The 17,379-nt window shown below is 39.8% G+C and overlaps 1 protein-coding gene across 4 annotated transcripts in view; it reads right to left on the bottom strand.

The window, feature by feature from the left end:
* Nucleotides 1–14,071, bottom strand: part of Liprin-gamma (liprin protein kazrin) — a 123,047-nt gene extending 108,976 nt beyond the window's left edge. The window contains exons 1-3 of one of the 4 annotated variants that reach the window (XM_077401356.1): nucleotides 13,481–14,071; nucleotides 4,858–5,081; nucleotides 660–700 (exon numbers count right to left, since the gene is read on the bottom strand). The gene's annotated coding sequence lies outside the window, so the exon portion shown is untranslated. The remainder of the gene's footprint in view (nucleotides 1–659; nucleotides 701–4,857; nucleotides 5,082–13,480) is intronic. The other 3 variants (XM_077401362.1, XM_077401357.1, XM_077401363.1) reach the window with 3 other exon arrangements.
* Nucleotides 14,072–17,379: the final 3,308 nt, after the last annotated feature.

The raw sequence follows: 17,379 nt of genomic DNA on the forward strand, positions 1-17,379 counted from the left end.
CTGTTCGTTTTCTAATAGTTATAATTTTTAAAAGATAACACTGGTGACATGACCAGAACTAATACATTCGAAAAAAGATATTATTTGTGATCGCAGTTTATAATTTAGAAAGATACGATAACGAATCGCGTCACCTTGAGAAATAACACGAGTAAAACCCAACCTTAATTTAAACGATGTGACATTATATATGGTGATATAGATTTAAATTAATTTAAAATATATGATATTAATTCTAATGATTTTCAACCTGCTCTCTTTTCGGGATAAAATTTAATTAAAAGCTCTCTGAAACCCACCGAATGATTACGTATAGAAGAGAGAGTGAAAATAAGATTTATGGCGAAAAGTCAATATTCGAAATGCATAGGAATGGGAAAAGAAAAATACCCGCAGCGTGGAGAGCCAACACATTGCAGCTGAAACGCGCGGAAAGCGAAATATTGACAGCTTACACTTGACCCACACGCGATATAAAGATCGCGGAACGCTCAACGAAATGCACGTGCTCGTGTAATAAATTGATAGAATGGCGCGTACGCCCACGCACGGCAATGCATGAGAAACGGTAAAATGTATACGTAAACAGAATTGTGGAAACGTCAGTGTCTCGACACACACGGTACATAAAAATAAAAAAAAATAAAAAAATCACTCACCGGCCGATGCGCAACAGCGGAGTTGTAACCCCTGCGTTGATCTGCAACATAAATATTTTCTCATTAAAACAACGTCCAAAATAATCGACAATTCAAGCAAATAATTGTCGCGCCCGTTAAATTTTTAAAACGTTATTTTAACAGATACCTATCTGATTTCAAAATGCAAACGCAACAAACTATCGCGGCCGCTGTATAAGCGGCTGCATATTTCGGCCTTAAACTCGTTCGCACATATAATAATCCGCGAAAAATCACGCAAGTAAATATTACGATCGTGCGGGAATATCGCGACGTTCGCGACGTAATATCTCTTCTCGTGTATGATCTCGGAGATCAAACTCCGAAATTGCGAAATTGCGCATTAAATCTCGAACGGTCGTGTACGAATAATTCGCGAGTATCGTCTTTACTTAATGGTCGCGAATCACGTCGCGCAAGAAAGTGGCGGAATCCGCTACGGGACAGCAAAATAATAAACGATTACTCACCCCACGGTTGCTCCGCCGTCGCCCGATGCCTCCCAGGCCTCCTCCCTCCTCCTCTCCGCGGTCCTCCTTCGACGTCGCATCTTCGTCGGCGCAATCACTCATGACGTTCACGATCGAAAATATCGTCACTTATGATCGCGCGACACTTTGCACGGCACTCCCGGCATTAATCTCGCGACGCGCGGCGCGTACAATATTACACGGCGATGGAAGAATTACGTCGGAGAAGCTACATACGAACGCGAAACTGTACGATCCCCTCGACGCTCGACGCCCGACATTCCGCAGGTAGACGGTAGACGCGACGAGCGAATATAACATGGCGCCCATGGCGGAGAGAATTTCGTAAAATCACGCGACCAACTTCACTCGTAACTCTCTCGCCAGCAGGAGCAACCGTCGCGAGGACGGCGAGGACGCTACACTTGCTGCGTCACGCCTTCTTCTTCTTCTTCCTCTTCTGTGATTGGCCTTCAAGCAGTACTGCTCCAAAAACGGCCAGGACGAACCACTTGTCGAATTTGAGCCGTGAGACGTGTCTTTTTTCAATTGCACTGACGCGAGTATGTGTAGTTGTGTGTGTATGTCCGCGGTGTCGGGAACTCGGGTTAAATGCCGTGGGTTTGTTAGGCCCAAGGAACTGCGCGAACCCACTTCCCCCTGCGGCCGCTGCGTCACGCCGAGTGCCGGCACGCCGCGAGCCGCGACACCCGCGACCGGCGCGACCTCGCGACTCGCGACTAACGGCTTTTCGGCAACTCGAGTAGGGGGGGGGGATAGAGTGGGGGAAAACTAACTAGACGCCCCGCGCGCATCGCGTCAGGCCATACCGGCATTGCCGGCCGTGTCTAGTTACCTTACTCCCACTCTATCCCTTCTACTCGAGTTGCCGAGAAGCCGCGGCCGCGTTGTAACGTAAACGTCATTGCTCTCGAAGTCGGATCGTAGCGCGGAGTAAAACGCGTGAATTGACGGTTTAGATTACGAATAATTGGTATGTCGAATGTACATTTAATACGCGTGCTTCACGGAATTCATATGGATACCGAGGTAAATCGCATTCGCGATAATAGCGACTTGTTACGTTCTTTCGGATGGACGATCCGTTTCGCAACGAGACTCTCGCTTTTCTGCTGGCCCACACACACACACTTTCCGTTAAATGTTACGGTAAGGTTTCGATCGGTCGCGTTGCTCGATGAAATCCATCTCTTTGATTTCGTCAAAGAACCGTCCCGCTGGCGACGTGGCGCGAATGGCGAACCGCGAATCATGTCATGAACCATGAATCGCGCATAGTCTAGCGCCAGCTTCGCGTCTACGAACGGCCGAATCGAGCAACGCGATTGGTCGAAAGCCTAGGCTAAAGTCACATGGCACGTATTTTCCGCGTAACACGTAACCGCGGCTGCGGTCCATTTGACGCTACAAATGCTTCGAATCGTTCTCTCTTCTTCTCCTTCTTTCTTCGTTGAAAGAAAGGAGAAAAGGAACGCTTCAAAGAGCATTTGTAGCGTCAAGTGGACCGCGGCCCGCGTAACCAATTGGAAGAGCGTTTCGCATTTTCGGTTACGCATATAATTCGCGCTTCTGATTGGTTACGCGATTACGCGTTGCGCTGTTGCGTTTTACGGACAGTGTGTGTGGGCGGTCAGCATTTTCGAATCTCAACCGTTGACTGACTCGCGTCGTGTCGCGCGACGCGCGGCTTCAGAATGAATTATCACCATCGTTTTCGGAACACGGATAAAGGATGCGAGCTCAGCGAGCTGCGAGCGGAACGCCGGAACGGAGTAAGCAACGCCGCGACGTGCGACGTGTTTAATTACCGATCGGAGTCTACATTATAACGTCGTATGTTCTTGACATTTGGCGATCGTGCGGGATAGACACGACGAATGTTCGTAACTCGGTTGACCGAAATCGCTCTTGGCGAGCAGCAAGCGTAGCGCCCTGCGACTCGCGACGCGACGACGATTGCTCCTGGCTAGAGTAACGAGTGAAGTCGGCCGCGTCATTTACGAAATTCTCTCCGCCATTTTATATTCGCTCGTCGCGTCTACCTGCGGAATGTCGGGCGTCGAGCGTCGAGGGGATCGTACAGTTCCGTTCGTATATAGCTTCTCCGACGTAATTCTTCCATCGCCGTGTGATTAAGTACGCGCCGCGCGTCGCGAGATTGATACCGGGAGTGCCGTGCAAAGTGTCGCGCGATCATAAGTGACGATATTTTCACGCGTGAACAAGCGAGTGAGTGAGTGAGTGAGCGCGCCGACGGAGATGCGACATCGGATGAGGACCGTGGAGAGAGGAGGAGGAGGCCTGGGAGGCATCGGGCGACGGCGGAGCAATCGTGGGGTGAGTAATCGTTTATTATTTTGCTGTCCTGTGCCGCAGGACAGCCACTTTCTCAAGCGCGACGTGATTCGCGACCATTTACACGCATTGATACTCGAATTATTCGTACACGACCGTTCGAGATTTAATGCGCAATTTCGTAATTTCGGAGTTTGAACTCCGAGATCATACACGAGAAGAGATATATTACGTCGCGAACGTCGCGATATTCGCGCACGATCGTAATATTACTCGCGTGATTTTTCGCTGATTATTATATATGCGAAGTTAACGAGTTAATGCCGAAATATGCAGCCGCCTATACAGCGGCCGCGATCGTTTCTTTCATTTGCATTTTTAAATCAGATTTCTATTGGAATAACGTTTTAAAAATTTAACGGTCGCGATAATTATTTACTTCAAGTATCGATTATCTCTCGGACGTTGTTTTAATGTAAAAATATTTATGTTTCAGATCAACGCAGGGTTACAACTCCGCTGTTGCGCATCGACCGGTGAGTGATTTTTTTTTATTTCAATGTACCGTCAAGGATTTCTTCAATTCCAAATTAATTATTAATATCGATATTCTACAGCTTCTCGTTATTTGAATGATTTAATAATCCAGCGATTATAATTTCACGTTATCAATCTCAAAATAATGAACCAATTATATATAAATCAGTATATATTTGAATGTAAGCATCGTTTTGAGAAAACAATTATCAATGGAAATATCACAAAATAATAGGTTACAATTGCATCGAGTTGCGACGTCTCGTTCCACGACGTCTCGTTATTTAATGACAAATCGATAAATGTATCGCAATTATGGACTATGCAATTGTGTAAATATAATTATCAGCCATACGATCGTGCTGACCAACTTTGGTCGCTTATATATATAAAAAACTATTATAATTTAAAAACTATTATAATTTTGATATTCCATGTATGAGAGAATTTTTCTCTCCTATTAATATTGCACCGTAGTTGTGTGGAATATTCTGTATAATTATTTAATTGATAAGTATAAAATTTCCATATTATTGAAAGGTTTAGAATTACTCGACTTTCCGACTGAATGAATAATATCCTATACCAAACACGCTTCGAATAATGTTGTATCGGTAACACGCCAATTCCTTCAATCTCGTCACTGTGCGCTCTAGCTGACACGAGTGTATCTCGGGAAGCGTTGCACGCTCGATTTCACGAAATCCGATCCTATATTTTCAACGGAAATTTCCTATCTTAATGACAGTTACGTCACCGTCCTAGATACCGGGCCAGATTGGCGCGTATTTCCGGTCCTGACGTACGTGACGGTTTCTTTCCGATGTGCGGTACGACATTAAAATCATCCTTACCTGATCACGATTCCATGAATCCGCGAACCCTCTCGGCGCGATCTCGGGCAATTTCGGGCTGCACTTGGCGTATGCGCCGACGGAAACGGGGAAATTCACCGGTGCACAATGACGGACGTTGATTCACGAATGCGTCGCATATCGACCCGCATGTGCCGGATGGCTTCCTTTCTCTTCTCCAACGCGGCGAGTAACTAATTCATGGGATCCATATAGGTCGGTACCTGCAAGATTATTAAAATTATGTTAGCATTTACGGCCGACATTTTATGCGGAAACGCGATACTCACAGTTCTGAAAGCTCACGTGGTTTCAAAAAATATAGAATTTTATGTGTGTTAGCTTTGATATTCCCTTAAATATTCCGGCGCAAGATATGTTAACCCCGAGTAACCGAATTATTGGAAATAGCGGAAAAAGAATTTAGTATTTATTTCGTAATATAATAAATATCTGAACAATATAAAATATTCCTCCAGCTAAACTCGCGTACCAAAACTTGTAAGTTTCTCACAATGCAGAAACGATCTTTGTTATCTTCTATTTCTAATTCAAATGTATGTATACATTCGGAAATAGCGCTTCTACAAAAATAATCGAAAAAGAATCGGAACAATTTTTGAATTTGTTTCCAACTTTACCGTACCATTCTTTTGTGTTTACGTCACGTTTCTCTCGAAATCGCGGACCGATTGAAAAGACGGAAACGAAAAAAAAAAAGGAACAATGCAGAGACGCTAACAACCTAAATCTATAAAATTGTGTGTGTGTATTTCCTTTCTGTTCTTTTTTTAAATACCGTGTAAAAGGTTTCGAACGTTATTTTGCCCCGCGAGATCAAGGATAATTTGTAATAATCTCATTGTACGTGATGCACATCAACTGACCGTTTATAAAGTGACGCAGGAAACGGGCTTTTGCGTGATAAACGCGGGACAGCGACAGTTATTCGACGAAATAGTTAAAGAGGATTTTAGACTCGTATTTTCTGTGCCGTCGCGGACCCTATTACCAACAACGTAGTTATCCGATCTGTGCACCGTCGACCGCAACTTTCTCTGCGAAACGAACTCGCCGACGCATTCTCCTGTCGACGGAAACGATGTTAAAGATAGGGGAGAACTTTCCCCCTTTTGCTCACCGATACCGTAAAACAAAGTCTTATAAAATATAATATCCCGCTACGACGTTCCTTGCAGTCGAAGAAATGGCGAAGAAATAATTCAAAAGTTTCTCGCGAAACAGCTTGCACCGTATTCGCCTTCCCTTTCTTCGCTCCGCTCGTCAAAAACTCTCTTTCAAACTCGTGACTGCGCGCTTAGCAAACTATATATATTGGATCGTAAATATAGTAATACTAACTCAAAGAATAATCATATACGCTGCAATATTGGACGGTTAATATGCGTTTCCCATGTATTTTCTAAAATTGTAATTTCAATAAATTGTAGAATAGAAGAGCATACGGAATGTAAATTTTTGCCGTAAAACGTACAATGTTATTGTACAACGCGTTCCTCGAATATATTTTAAATAAATATTGATGAATATTGATGAATATTGAATGAATACTGATTGAATCTTCTGTTCAGCGTCGATCATTAAGTTATACGCTATCAACGGTATCACTATTGTTGTTGTAGAAAAAAATTTTGCGATCAATATTAAAACGAGTAAAACACAAAGTGAAAGAATTTCGGCTATTGTTCATTTTTTAGACAGAAATTTTCCATTTTTCGAAGACAAATTTTTTTTAAAGGCCTGATTTTTTTTAAAGAATTCTGTATGGCGTTCAAAAGTTCTATTGAAAAAAATTAGAGAATTTAAATCGAATCTAATTAAAGTAAAAAAAAAATCATAATCATGAAAACTGGAAATATGACTCGACATTTTCGGATTTCTATTTTCTAATTGTCAAAAATATTCTTGTGACATTTGAAAAAATCTTGTATAATTTTTTATGAATGAATCAGAACCGTCAATTATATACCGAAATTCTGAAAATGGGATAATTTTATAAAGGTGACTCAAAATAGATATATTTCCTTTTACATTGAATTTGACTACTATTTTTGTGCGGAAAACGTTATTCTCGGACGGTAATAAACGGCTCTCTCTTTCTCCCAGCGAAACGCGAGGTCGATGCACTATTAGCTTCTCGCGCGCTTTTCTAAAGATCCGCCGCTTCTTGACCCTAGTTTGCATCACGGCAAGTAGGATTAGGTACCATTTATCCGCTCTGACCAGTCGCGATGCCGTAATTCGAGTAGCTTCGAGGGCGAGCATTGTTAGCAGAGGAAGATATCCAGTATCGGTTTAAATTTAAAACAATGAGAGATGGATTATCGAAATAGTAAAGGTCATGTCGGTGAAAAATAACTTTCAATCGCCGGAAATATATTTCGATGTCGCGCTGTAAATCTGGTTCGACGTATGAATCGCACGAATAAATTTTATTTATCAATCAAATTGAACATTATACGGTAATAGAGTAAATTTTGCAATAAAATAAAAAAATTCTGTGGTGATAAAATTGAAAGTAAATTAAAACAATGAATCAAAACAAGCAGATTTGGTATTTGGATTAGATAATAACGGTATTAAATAAAGGAACCGTTATTAATCAAAAATATTCCTCGAATGTGTAGATGTGTGCATGTGTATATAAATAACATAAAATGATTTGGCTGAGTGAAAAAATAACATACTTTAAAAATAGCATCGTATATTATTTGCTTTGTAATATCATTTGTATGGCAATGTACGGCTTTCCAAAACAGATTAAATTTATTTGACACGGCCAATCGCTATCTCTCGTTACCGTAACTTTATATACCCGCGGCGGCTATTAGAGATTAACTATAGAGCCGTGCGCAAATTTAACCAGCGAATTTAACAGACACTGCTTAATTATTATATTCAATTAATTTATTATACTTTCTAGGAGATTATACAGCTTCCTTCTAATTGATTCGATTATGAGATATTATAATTTATAACGCGCGCTATAGGTTTTAGAGTTATCATTATTAATATCGCTTATCATTCTATTGCGTGCTTATTTAATTACGTTCATTGCTGTAATTGTTATTGTAATTGTTCTGGTATATCGTATATCTATCTTATAATATTCTAAAGGGGGAGAGAGAGAGAGAGAGAGAGAGAACGTATATATCCTATCTCGTCTGATACCTTCTCAATGGATCCATTATGCCGTACTCAGGGGATTTCTGCTGATCCCCTTATTTCCCATCTTGCCATCCCTTTTTGGCACCGGTGCAAAGGGACGCGCCACCAGGTACTATTTATTTATCCGCACTGTCCGCAACGCCATAACTCAAATTCGCGGGATCGGATTATCTTTATCATAAAAAAAATGCAACGTGTCTGCATTGCACGATAAAAGGTAAAAGCGAAAGAAAAAAATCCTACCGCAAGACTGAAACTTAACAAAAAAATGTTTGCAATAGTAGTTTCAAAATCCTTCTTTTTTTATTCTGAGGCAAATTATGAATGCAATCCAATTTTAATCATAATATGTATCTATAAAGTTATCTGTATACAGTCTGTTTTAATCGAATTATCATATGTATCCGTCTATTAAAGCTATGTTCTTTCAATTAAAAGTGCCCAGGACTTATAAAGGCTTTGGCCCAACACAAGCATTGTCAGTGGTGAACGATGTCAGTGAGATTAGGGTACTTAATCGCTAGTGGCATATCAAAAGGGGAGAACCATTCTGCAGCTCAGTGACACGTATTGTCCGTAAACGTGCCTTTTGTCATCCAATTGAATCAGGAATGTACCATCTGCGCCACAAGAAAACTATTACACGCGATGATTGGCGTCTTGGCTTCGCGGATCAGAACTGCGTCGAAACATCGCGAAGACAGCAACGTAAAGAAAAATTTTTGAAAGAAATGATATATCCTCTTAGATAACATTTCTAACATTCTCTTAGATGATCAACAAAGACACGTTTAAAGATGAAAGTTTTTACATAAAATTCATTAAAATTTTAATTAAAATAGGATTTTCTTATCCTCTTCTTTAGGAAAGCAGAATTTTAATTGTAAGATAAGTGGAAAATTTAAATTTTTTCGCGCACTTCTCGTTAAAGCATAAATGAAAAGATATTACGACATACCGTCGATATTAGATCGTACGACGAATTTAACGGGGGGAAATGAACGGCCGCGAGCGATTATATCATTTCGATGAAAAGCGTAAGCTGCTTCTGCATATCGATTGCAATTTGATATTGCACTATATGCGCTCAATTTAAGTATTGCCGGAAGTAATTGCAAATTCAGACAATGGGTGCTATATAATATTTAATAGTTATGCTTCCGATTGTGTGGAGACGATAAAAATTATACAGTTTATAATAATTTAAATTAAACATCGAATTTCGCAGCTGTGTATAATTTTACTAAATTAATTATAAATGAAGAAGGATATAATTGGTTAATAAATTAGCGATATGTGACAATATATATAAAATTATATATAAAATAAGAACGTAACACGATACATATATAAGAAAAAAATATTTTTAAATCTATATTGTCTGAAGAATAAATCTATATAATTGAAATAAACAGAATAATAAATATTGCTCAAAGTAATAAAACGTTATTTTGTAATATTTGTAAAATTGGTTAAAAAATAAAAAAGTGAATTTCATTAGCGTGCTACGAAAAAAATGCGGCAAGGCAAATGTATCAATTATAACAGAATGAAAAATATTTCTTAATTGTTTTACATTCACTTAATTGTTTTTGCATTTTCGATCCAAAATTCATATCATTTTAAAGTTTATGTCAATTTTTTTACATATATCTTTAACAAAATAAAGATTTCTTGGATATACGAAAAGCTTTTTGATCTTTCTATATCTCGTATATCTCGATGTACCTATAAATATTGATTCGAATTCCTCGAAGGAAACCATGAAAACAACCTTGATGCCTATCATTGTGACAATGCCTTGTGCTATAGTGTAATTATATCATTAGTATTAAACGGAGTCCCATAGCAGCACGGGGGTCAGGTATTTAATTACGTATAGTAAAAAATAGATACTATAAGAACGTTCTCACGTGTACGGGTCGCAAGGTTAATCGATATTAGGTATTCTTAGTACGGTGAGCCCAGTCCGTCGAGTGACGGCAAAATTTTATCGTCCGCCATGCGAATTCACGCGCTTCAGTAATCAACGTAATATAAACGGCTTCTCTTTGTGGAGAAGCCTTCGGCGCCGCTTCACGACGCGCGATGCAAATGTTCTGAAACTTGTACGATCATCTTCATATTTAACGCGAGCTCTCTTTCCAACACTGATCTCGCGAACTATTCACCTCTTTCGTGATGTCCTTCTACGATTGTCGATAAAATCCCTCCCATCGAACACCGCGGATTAAGCTCGTCGAAATTTTAATCCCTTGCGGTCGAGAAGTCCTATAATCTGAACAACTCGAGTTGAAATTGAAGTAGCCAATTTTGAGATATATATAATGTTACCATTTTAGAAATTAAAATTAATATTATTTTATCTTGGGAATATATTATCTTATTGTTAAATCACAAATATTTCACGATTATACATTTGCCTTATTAATTAATTAAATTTTATTCACATATTTTAAATAGATGAATCGAAAACTTTAAGTAATTGAGGAGATTTGCCATTCTTCATCTCATAATTTTGTTTAAATTAATAAATTACCTTTTAATAGATCATAATTATGATCGAGAGCAGATGCATCGATTTATTAAGTGACGATACTAAGTGAGCACGAAATGACAGAAAAAAGGTCAGTAACGCGCTTTAAACTCAATTCACGAATTAATATGAGAGGCATTAAATGCAACATGGAGTAAGGACACGATTTACTGGCCGTTCTCGATAATGAAATTAACCGGCTAACCGGTCTTCGATGCTTCGTTATCGTGAACTTGCTGTGCCTTCCTTTTTTACTGCATGACGTTATTCACGTAACGCGCAGTTTTCCGAAGCGTAATGAATTTTCTTATCGAGCGGAACTACGTCATGGACGCACGTATCGCGGACTCAACGCATTCCAGTATAACAATTGTATTTATACTGTATATAATATGAAACTTTCGAATGGTGTATAAACGTACAAAGAATATGAATATTGATTACCACAGAATAGAATATTTTCAGAATATTTTCCGTCTCGTGTATCGTATTTTTTATCGTATAACGCAAATATGACAAACATTCATATATAGAATATAAAAAAATCTGAATCTGAGATAATCTTAAAAGATCTAAGACTCTACCCTAATTATCAACATGATGTATTATTTGCATGCAATCCGTTATCGTTTAATTAGATAAAAAATTACAGCGATTAACGAAGCGAGATAAAAATATGATGAATCGTGAGAAAGTCTCGCGCGTCGAAGATATTAAGGTTGCACGCGCAAGGAACGTTTCAACTTTCCCTCGAAATCTTATATATATATCCTTGCATAATGCGTGAACTGATGCTTCCAAAATAGAACGAAAAATTACTGGGAAGAGATAAACGAGAGAAACGAGAGGGAAAAAAGGAGAGAAACGTGAAGCTATTCCTAGCGCGATCAATTGAATTGACGATGTGACGGCTCGCCACTGGGCAAACTAATTAGCATAATTCGCCTAAAAAAGAGCAATAAGAATCGACCGAATGATCAATGAACCGTACGTGCGGTAGCTCTTCTCTACAAGCTATACGTGTTTTCCCTGTATGTAGTCTTGTAAACGAACTAGTAGAACGGTAATCCGATACTAAAGCGTCAAATACACAGAGGGTGCGACAGGGAGGCTCTACGTGAAGGAAAACAAAAGTAAAAAAACGAGGTGGTGTGTCGCTGGAAAAGAAAATAGAAAAAATAAACGGCGAGAGGTTCCGCGTTGAAAATTAAATATGATGGCCAAGGTTTCTCCGTTTGTCTCATTTTCTCGCGTCGTCCACGCTTATACTCCGTTTGTTCTGGTTTTTCAATACGCGGGGTCTGAATAAACGGAGGCGTCGACGCGACGGTTTCACGCCGCGCGCGATATACTTATCGGCAAAGATGCAAACCGACAGAGCGGACACAAACGTTGCAACTATAGGATTTCCTCTTACGTCGCGCACAAGAGCGAAATGCGCGACACTCCCCCGTTCGTGCGTGTTCTTCGGTATAACACCGTGGAAAGTACTAGGGAGCCTCTGCTAGGCACACAATCCTGTTTACTCGTCTAACGGAGTTATACGTGGACGACCCGATGTTAGGCGGAAAAAGGAAATGACATAGTCGCGCGAACTGCGGCAACAAAAGTACGACGGCAACGGTGCTAAACTGCCGCTGATATGTCGCATTGCAACGAGTCACTGTGTCCGGCGGAGTTTATGCGGCCGATTCCTCTTATTTCATGGCTTGTGACATTTTAACTTTTGCAACGTACCGTCGTCCGGCAAATGCAAATATAATATATTATGAATAATGATCTTATTAACGTGGAATCTATTATGTAATTGCAATATTGATATAATTATTATTATTATATATTACATTACGTCATATTCGTGTTACAATAATTACATATTATATTAGTTTATGTTAATTTTGTTGCTCGTTTTATCAAAATATGGAATTCATTATAATTAAAGTGTTATCTACTAGGAGACGACACCCCATGTATAGTTGTCGCTATCTGTATTGCGGAATCGTCTTGAAATTACTCAAAGTAACCGATTGCAAAGACCCTAGCACGAAGGAGCGGAGAAAATATCGGTCTGCAAGAAAAATTGCTCGGAGAGAAAAATATCCTTACTTGTCGCACACCATCGAAAAAGTTTCCCGATCATTGAAAAACTTCGCGTACTCGTACGACGGCAATCTATTTGCCTGCGATCTATCCGGATAACAGATTTGTATATTTTAAACTATTCCATTTCCACTGCGTGCCATATGTTACGGAAATAACGGTAGATCGATTCGGGGCAATACGTTCGAACGCATGATCCCTCGCGGTCTTTCGTTTCTTCCGCGAGAAACAGTGCATTATATTCAACTCTGAAGCAGTTCTCGAATGATCCTGTTTCACATTCAAACGTATCAGCTTTATGATCATCTATCTCTATTTAATTATCAACCTCTTATGCCCATTTTTATCAATGCAAATTAATTTTAATTCTAGTTTAATTTTTCTTTTTATTTCTTTCTAATTCTTAGAACTAAGTTAACCGAGATTAAAGTTAATCGATATTGACGGAAATGGACATTAATCTTGTAAAATTTAATGAATCTTGCGTTAACCATTTTCTTTGCAACAGATACGCAATAATAAAGCGTAACAATATATTTTTCGCAATTATTACTCTTGTCCGCGATAAGCACATAGCTCTAATTTCACTCTGTAATTGCAAACTGAGGAATCGTACTGAGGAAAAAACCCTTGAAACCACCTCAATTGTAGATATTAGTCCAAATTCCACTCATATAGTCTTTTACTCTTTCTCTCTGTCTATCTCTCCTTCTACCTCTTCCCCCCACCTCTCTCTCTCTCTCTCTCTCTCTCTCTCTCTCTCTCGTATTTATTACGCTAATCATCTATTACACTCACTTGTGCGATATCGGGCGATCTACGGTACCGAAGCCCATCCACTTGTCGCGACGCGGGGTGCAATCATGGAGCACCTTTGCGGGGTGGTCGCGCGCAACCGACGGTGATAACGCGGCAGGTAGGAGGGGTGCTCGTGGTCACTCGCGCACCTGTCCAAGTCCGCGCCGACCGATTTCGGCGGTCGCGCGAGGGACGCGCGGGTATGTCACTCCGTCGCACCACCTCGCGAGATCACTCGCGTACGATCCCCCATTGACCGAGCACACACGCGGAAACGCTCATCCGCGACGACGTTCGCGGCATACGACACCCGCGACGCGAATTCGCCAGCGATTTGAACTACGTCGCGACATTCCCGCACTCGCATGCGCGCGCGCGCGCGGAAGCGAGCGACGGGCGAAAACGGCCGCGGCGGCGAATATGACGGGAAGAAATGGGAGAGAGAAGGAGAGAGGGAGAAAGAGGTAAAGATGCGAGAATGCGGAAGAGAGAGAGATAGAGAGAGAAAGAGAGGGAAAATTCGGTGACGGTGCGTGAGCGCGCGGCGGACGATTTAAAAACACGACGTTTCTCGACGACGACGGCACGAAGTCGTCACGACGACTGGCGTAACCGACGACAGAGAGCGACACGACAGCCCCCGACGGCCGGGTCCGACGCATGCGTCCTCGCCACCCCGTGCCCAACCCTGTTTTCCCAGAGACGGCCACCCTCTCGCACGTAGGCCAGCCGCCTGCCTTTTTCCCTCCATCTCGTTCGGCGAAACCATCCCTGCCGTCCGATCTCCGAGATTCTCGGCGTTTCCGCGCCGCGAAGGTGAGAGCGAGGCTTGCATGTGGTGCAACGACAAAATCGTATCGTGAACAAAATTACCCTGGCGACCTTTGCCTGAAAACCTACTCGCGAGCTGCTCACAATCGTCTCCTTCCACCACCTTCTTGTTGTTAATAATTGTCCCAATGTATTCCTCTAAGGATTTCTCACTCTGTTTCCCGAAAATATTGTATATCTGCAGTATTCAATTTTTCGTATGTGCGCTACTTCTTCCTTTCACTCAATTTACATGTGTGAAACTGCTGCATTTTCTGCTCTTATAGCACTATAAAAATAAAACGGAAACCGGCGTTTGCAAGTAGAACTAGCTTTGAGACGGTCTTTAACTGCTCTATAAAATCTAATATTGAAAAACTAGTTAGCGCGAAATGCAAGCACAAGGATCTCCTTGTGTATCCTTAAATATTTTATAATATTTCTTTGAAAAAAAAAGTCTGTATGTAATATTAAATAAGTAACGTGCATTACGTATAATCAAAGAAGCAGGTCGTCAAGGATCACAAAATGCACTACAGTCGATTTTACAATTAGTCAGCAAAATATGTTTAACAGAAAAATTTGTGCAACAAAGGGTTAGTGTCATTCTCGCAGCTCGTTCTTTTAAAACCTTGCTAAACGCGATTGTAATTCTTTTTTTTACTGTTCTTATTAATTATCATCAGATATTCTTCTTTGAAATTTGGTGCTGAAATTCAGCGCTTTTACATTACTCAATTTACACAGCCGCACACGTTATAAAAATAAAAAAGATTCTAAAACTTGTCGCCATTTAAATTTTACTTTAATTGCAGAATAGAAAATTATGAAAGATGTGTGAAGAAAGGATTTTATTAGTCAATATTAACTAAAACTCTCGTGTTACAATTTCTATAATTTCGTTGAGAAACGTTGGCTTATCGTATGAAGATCTGGATGTGAAAGGGTGTTTGAATGTACGTATACTCTGTTACCTAACCGCAGAATTTAATGCGGATTGGCTGTAAATCGGAAGATCGCGCGCGTACTCTCGAAATTCAGCTTTCATTGCGCGTATTGTATTTTGCGCCTGGACAAGCAGATGTTAATTGGATGCAGAACAACAGTCCGCCAATAATCGACAACGCATCGTGTTCGAAATCGGGAAATTTTGAATCAAATATGCGCCTCTCGTCTTCCTTGATTTTATCGATTTTTTTTTTAAATTATATATACAATTATTTAAAAATTATACAATTCACAATTAGATTACAAAACGCGCGAATGCGCGGCTTTAACATATGAACAAATATTGTGTTTTAATTTTTTAAAAACAGCTCTTGATGATCTCTCCTAACTTTCTTCGCGAGATTAATCAAGTCGTATAAAAATGTATCACGCAACATAGGTGCGACATTAATTGCGCGAAAAAAAGAAAGAGAACGTAAGAAAGTTTTAATAATTCTCTCCCCTGCGTAATCATCTCTCTCCCCTCTTGTTATTGTTGCTGCACACAAAATTGCGCAAATATAGGAATAATGAACGCGTAAAGCAGCCGACAAAACAGTCGCGTTTTCGGACAGAGGTACAAAGAATATTAGTTACAGATCTACGACGAGCTTTAATCGAGGTAACGAAACAACGTATGAAGTAACCGGGCTGGAGTTGAGGGTTGCATCGATCACAAAGGCTTCATATTTTTTAATCTCAAAGGAGAATGATTGCCGAACGCGTTTGATGTTTTAAAGCACGGCGTGGCGCGGCGCGCTCTCGCCCATGGCCGTCGCAAAGCTTTATGAGCCTGGATTAAAGCATGTAATACGAGCGCAGCTTACTCGATACCGGACACGGTATTTAGATATATTATTTCCTCTGCCATTAATTACATAGCTTTGTCACGAGGTAACCCAGTTCGGTCCGCATATTCGAGTATCAGTTGTCCTTATACGCGTTAATTTTATCCACAGAAAGGCGAATGGATTGAAAAATAACAGGAATTCCTCATTAAAAATTATTTATTTCAACACTCGGAGAATAATTTAGAAATTTTTTAATTTTTTATATTTAATATGATAGTGCGAGGTGTGTGTGTGTGTGTGTGTGTGTGTGTGTGCTGCAATGAATAACGAAAATACTAGCACTCGTTTTCTCTTTGAAACGAAACGCATAATCGTCTCATTTCTCGTGATTTCGTATATAGTGATCAAAACCGAGTTTTATGCAGCGATAAGAACGGGAAATTACGTAATATATGGCAAGAAAAGGGAATGTAAAATCAGACGACACTGCGCCTAAACAGGAGAAATCCGAATATTACGATTCGATACCACTTGCGCTATTACGGGAGAACGAAGTTATATATAACAGACAGAATATATTATTTCCTTAAGCTTGGAGACCGATAGTGCGCTGAATGCTGAATTGAAAAGAAAAGAAAAGAAATGAATATATTATTTAATATTTAGTACGTGGATGTTGAATGTCTTGCCGTTTACTCAACTTTTCAACGAATAATTTTTCTTTAATGTAAGTAAATGATGTTTGAAATAGTGACGGCAAGGATTCATTTCGAGACAAGGAAATATTATAATTTATACATAATTTGGCTAGTAAAATTATTTATTTTCTATAAATCTTATCATATTTGATGTTAAATTTATTGTACAATCTGTAATTATTATTTTTTATAATCGTGCAAATTTTTATATATTGTCATGAGTTTTGCAACAATAAAACACAACTGTGTTCTCATACATATATTAGATTGCCTCATTTCTCTGTTAGTTTCTTAATCTGATGTAAACAATAGATCCGACTAAAATGTCACAACGATTTAATTATCGAAGACGTTACGTGAATAGATTTTGCACACGCGTATTGTCAGTTGTTTGTTCTCTGGTTAAATCACCCTCGGGTCCTCGGGAGACAATGAATTTCGAAATGTCCGAGTTTCGTCGTGCAAATCTCAACAACTCACAGTGAATATACGTATTAGAAACCCGAAGCCGAGATGAAAAGTAAATATGAAATGTGCAAGGATTCGACATAAAAAGGCACAAATGCTTTTAAAAACTAAAAGTTTAATGAAAAGTTGCTCTTTTAATAATATT

This window comes from Temnothorax americanus, unplaced genomic scaffold, assembly GCF_048541705.1.
Source record: "Temnothorax americanus isolate GAGA-0224 unplaced genomic scaffold, ASM4854170v1 Scaffold14, whole genome shotgun sequence".
Lineage (NCBI taxonomy): Eukaryota > Metazoa > Arthropoda > Insecta > Hymenoptera > Formicidae > Temnothorax > Temnothorax americanus.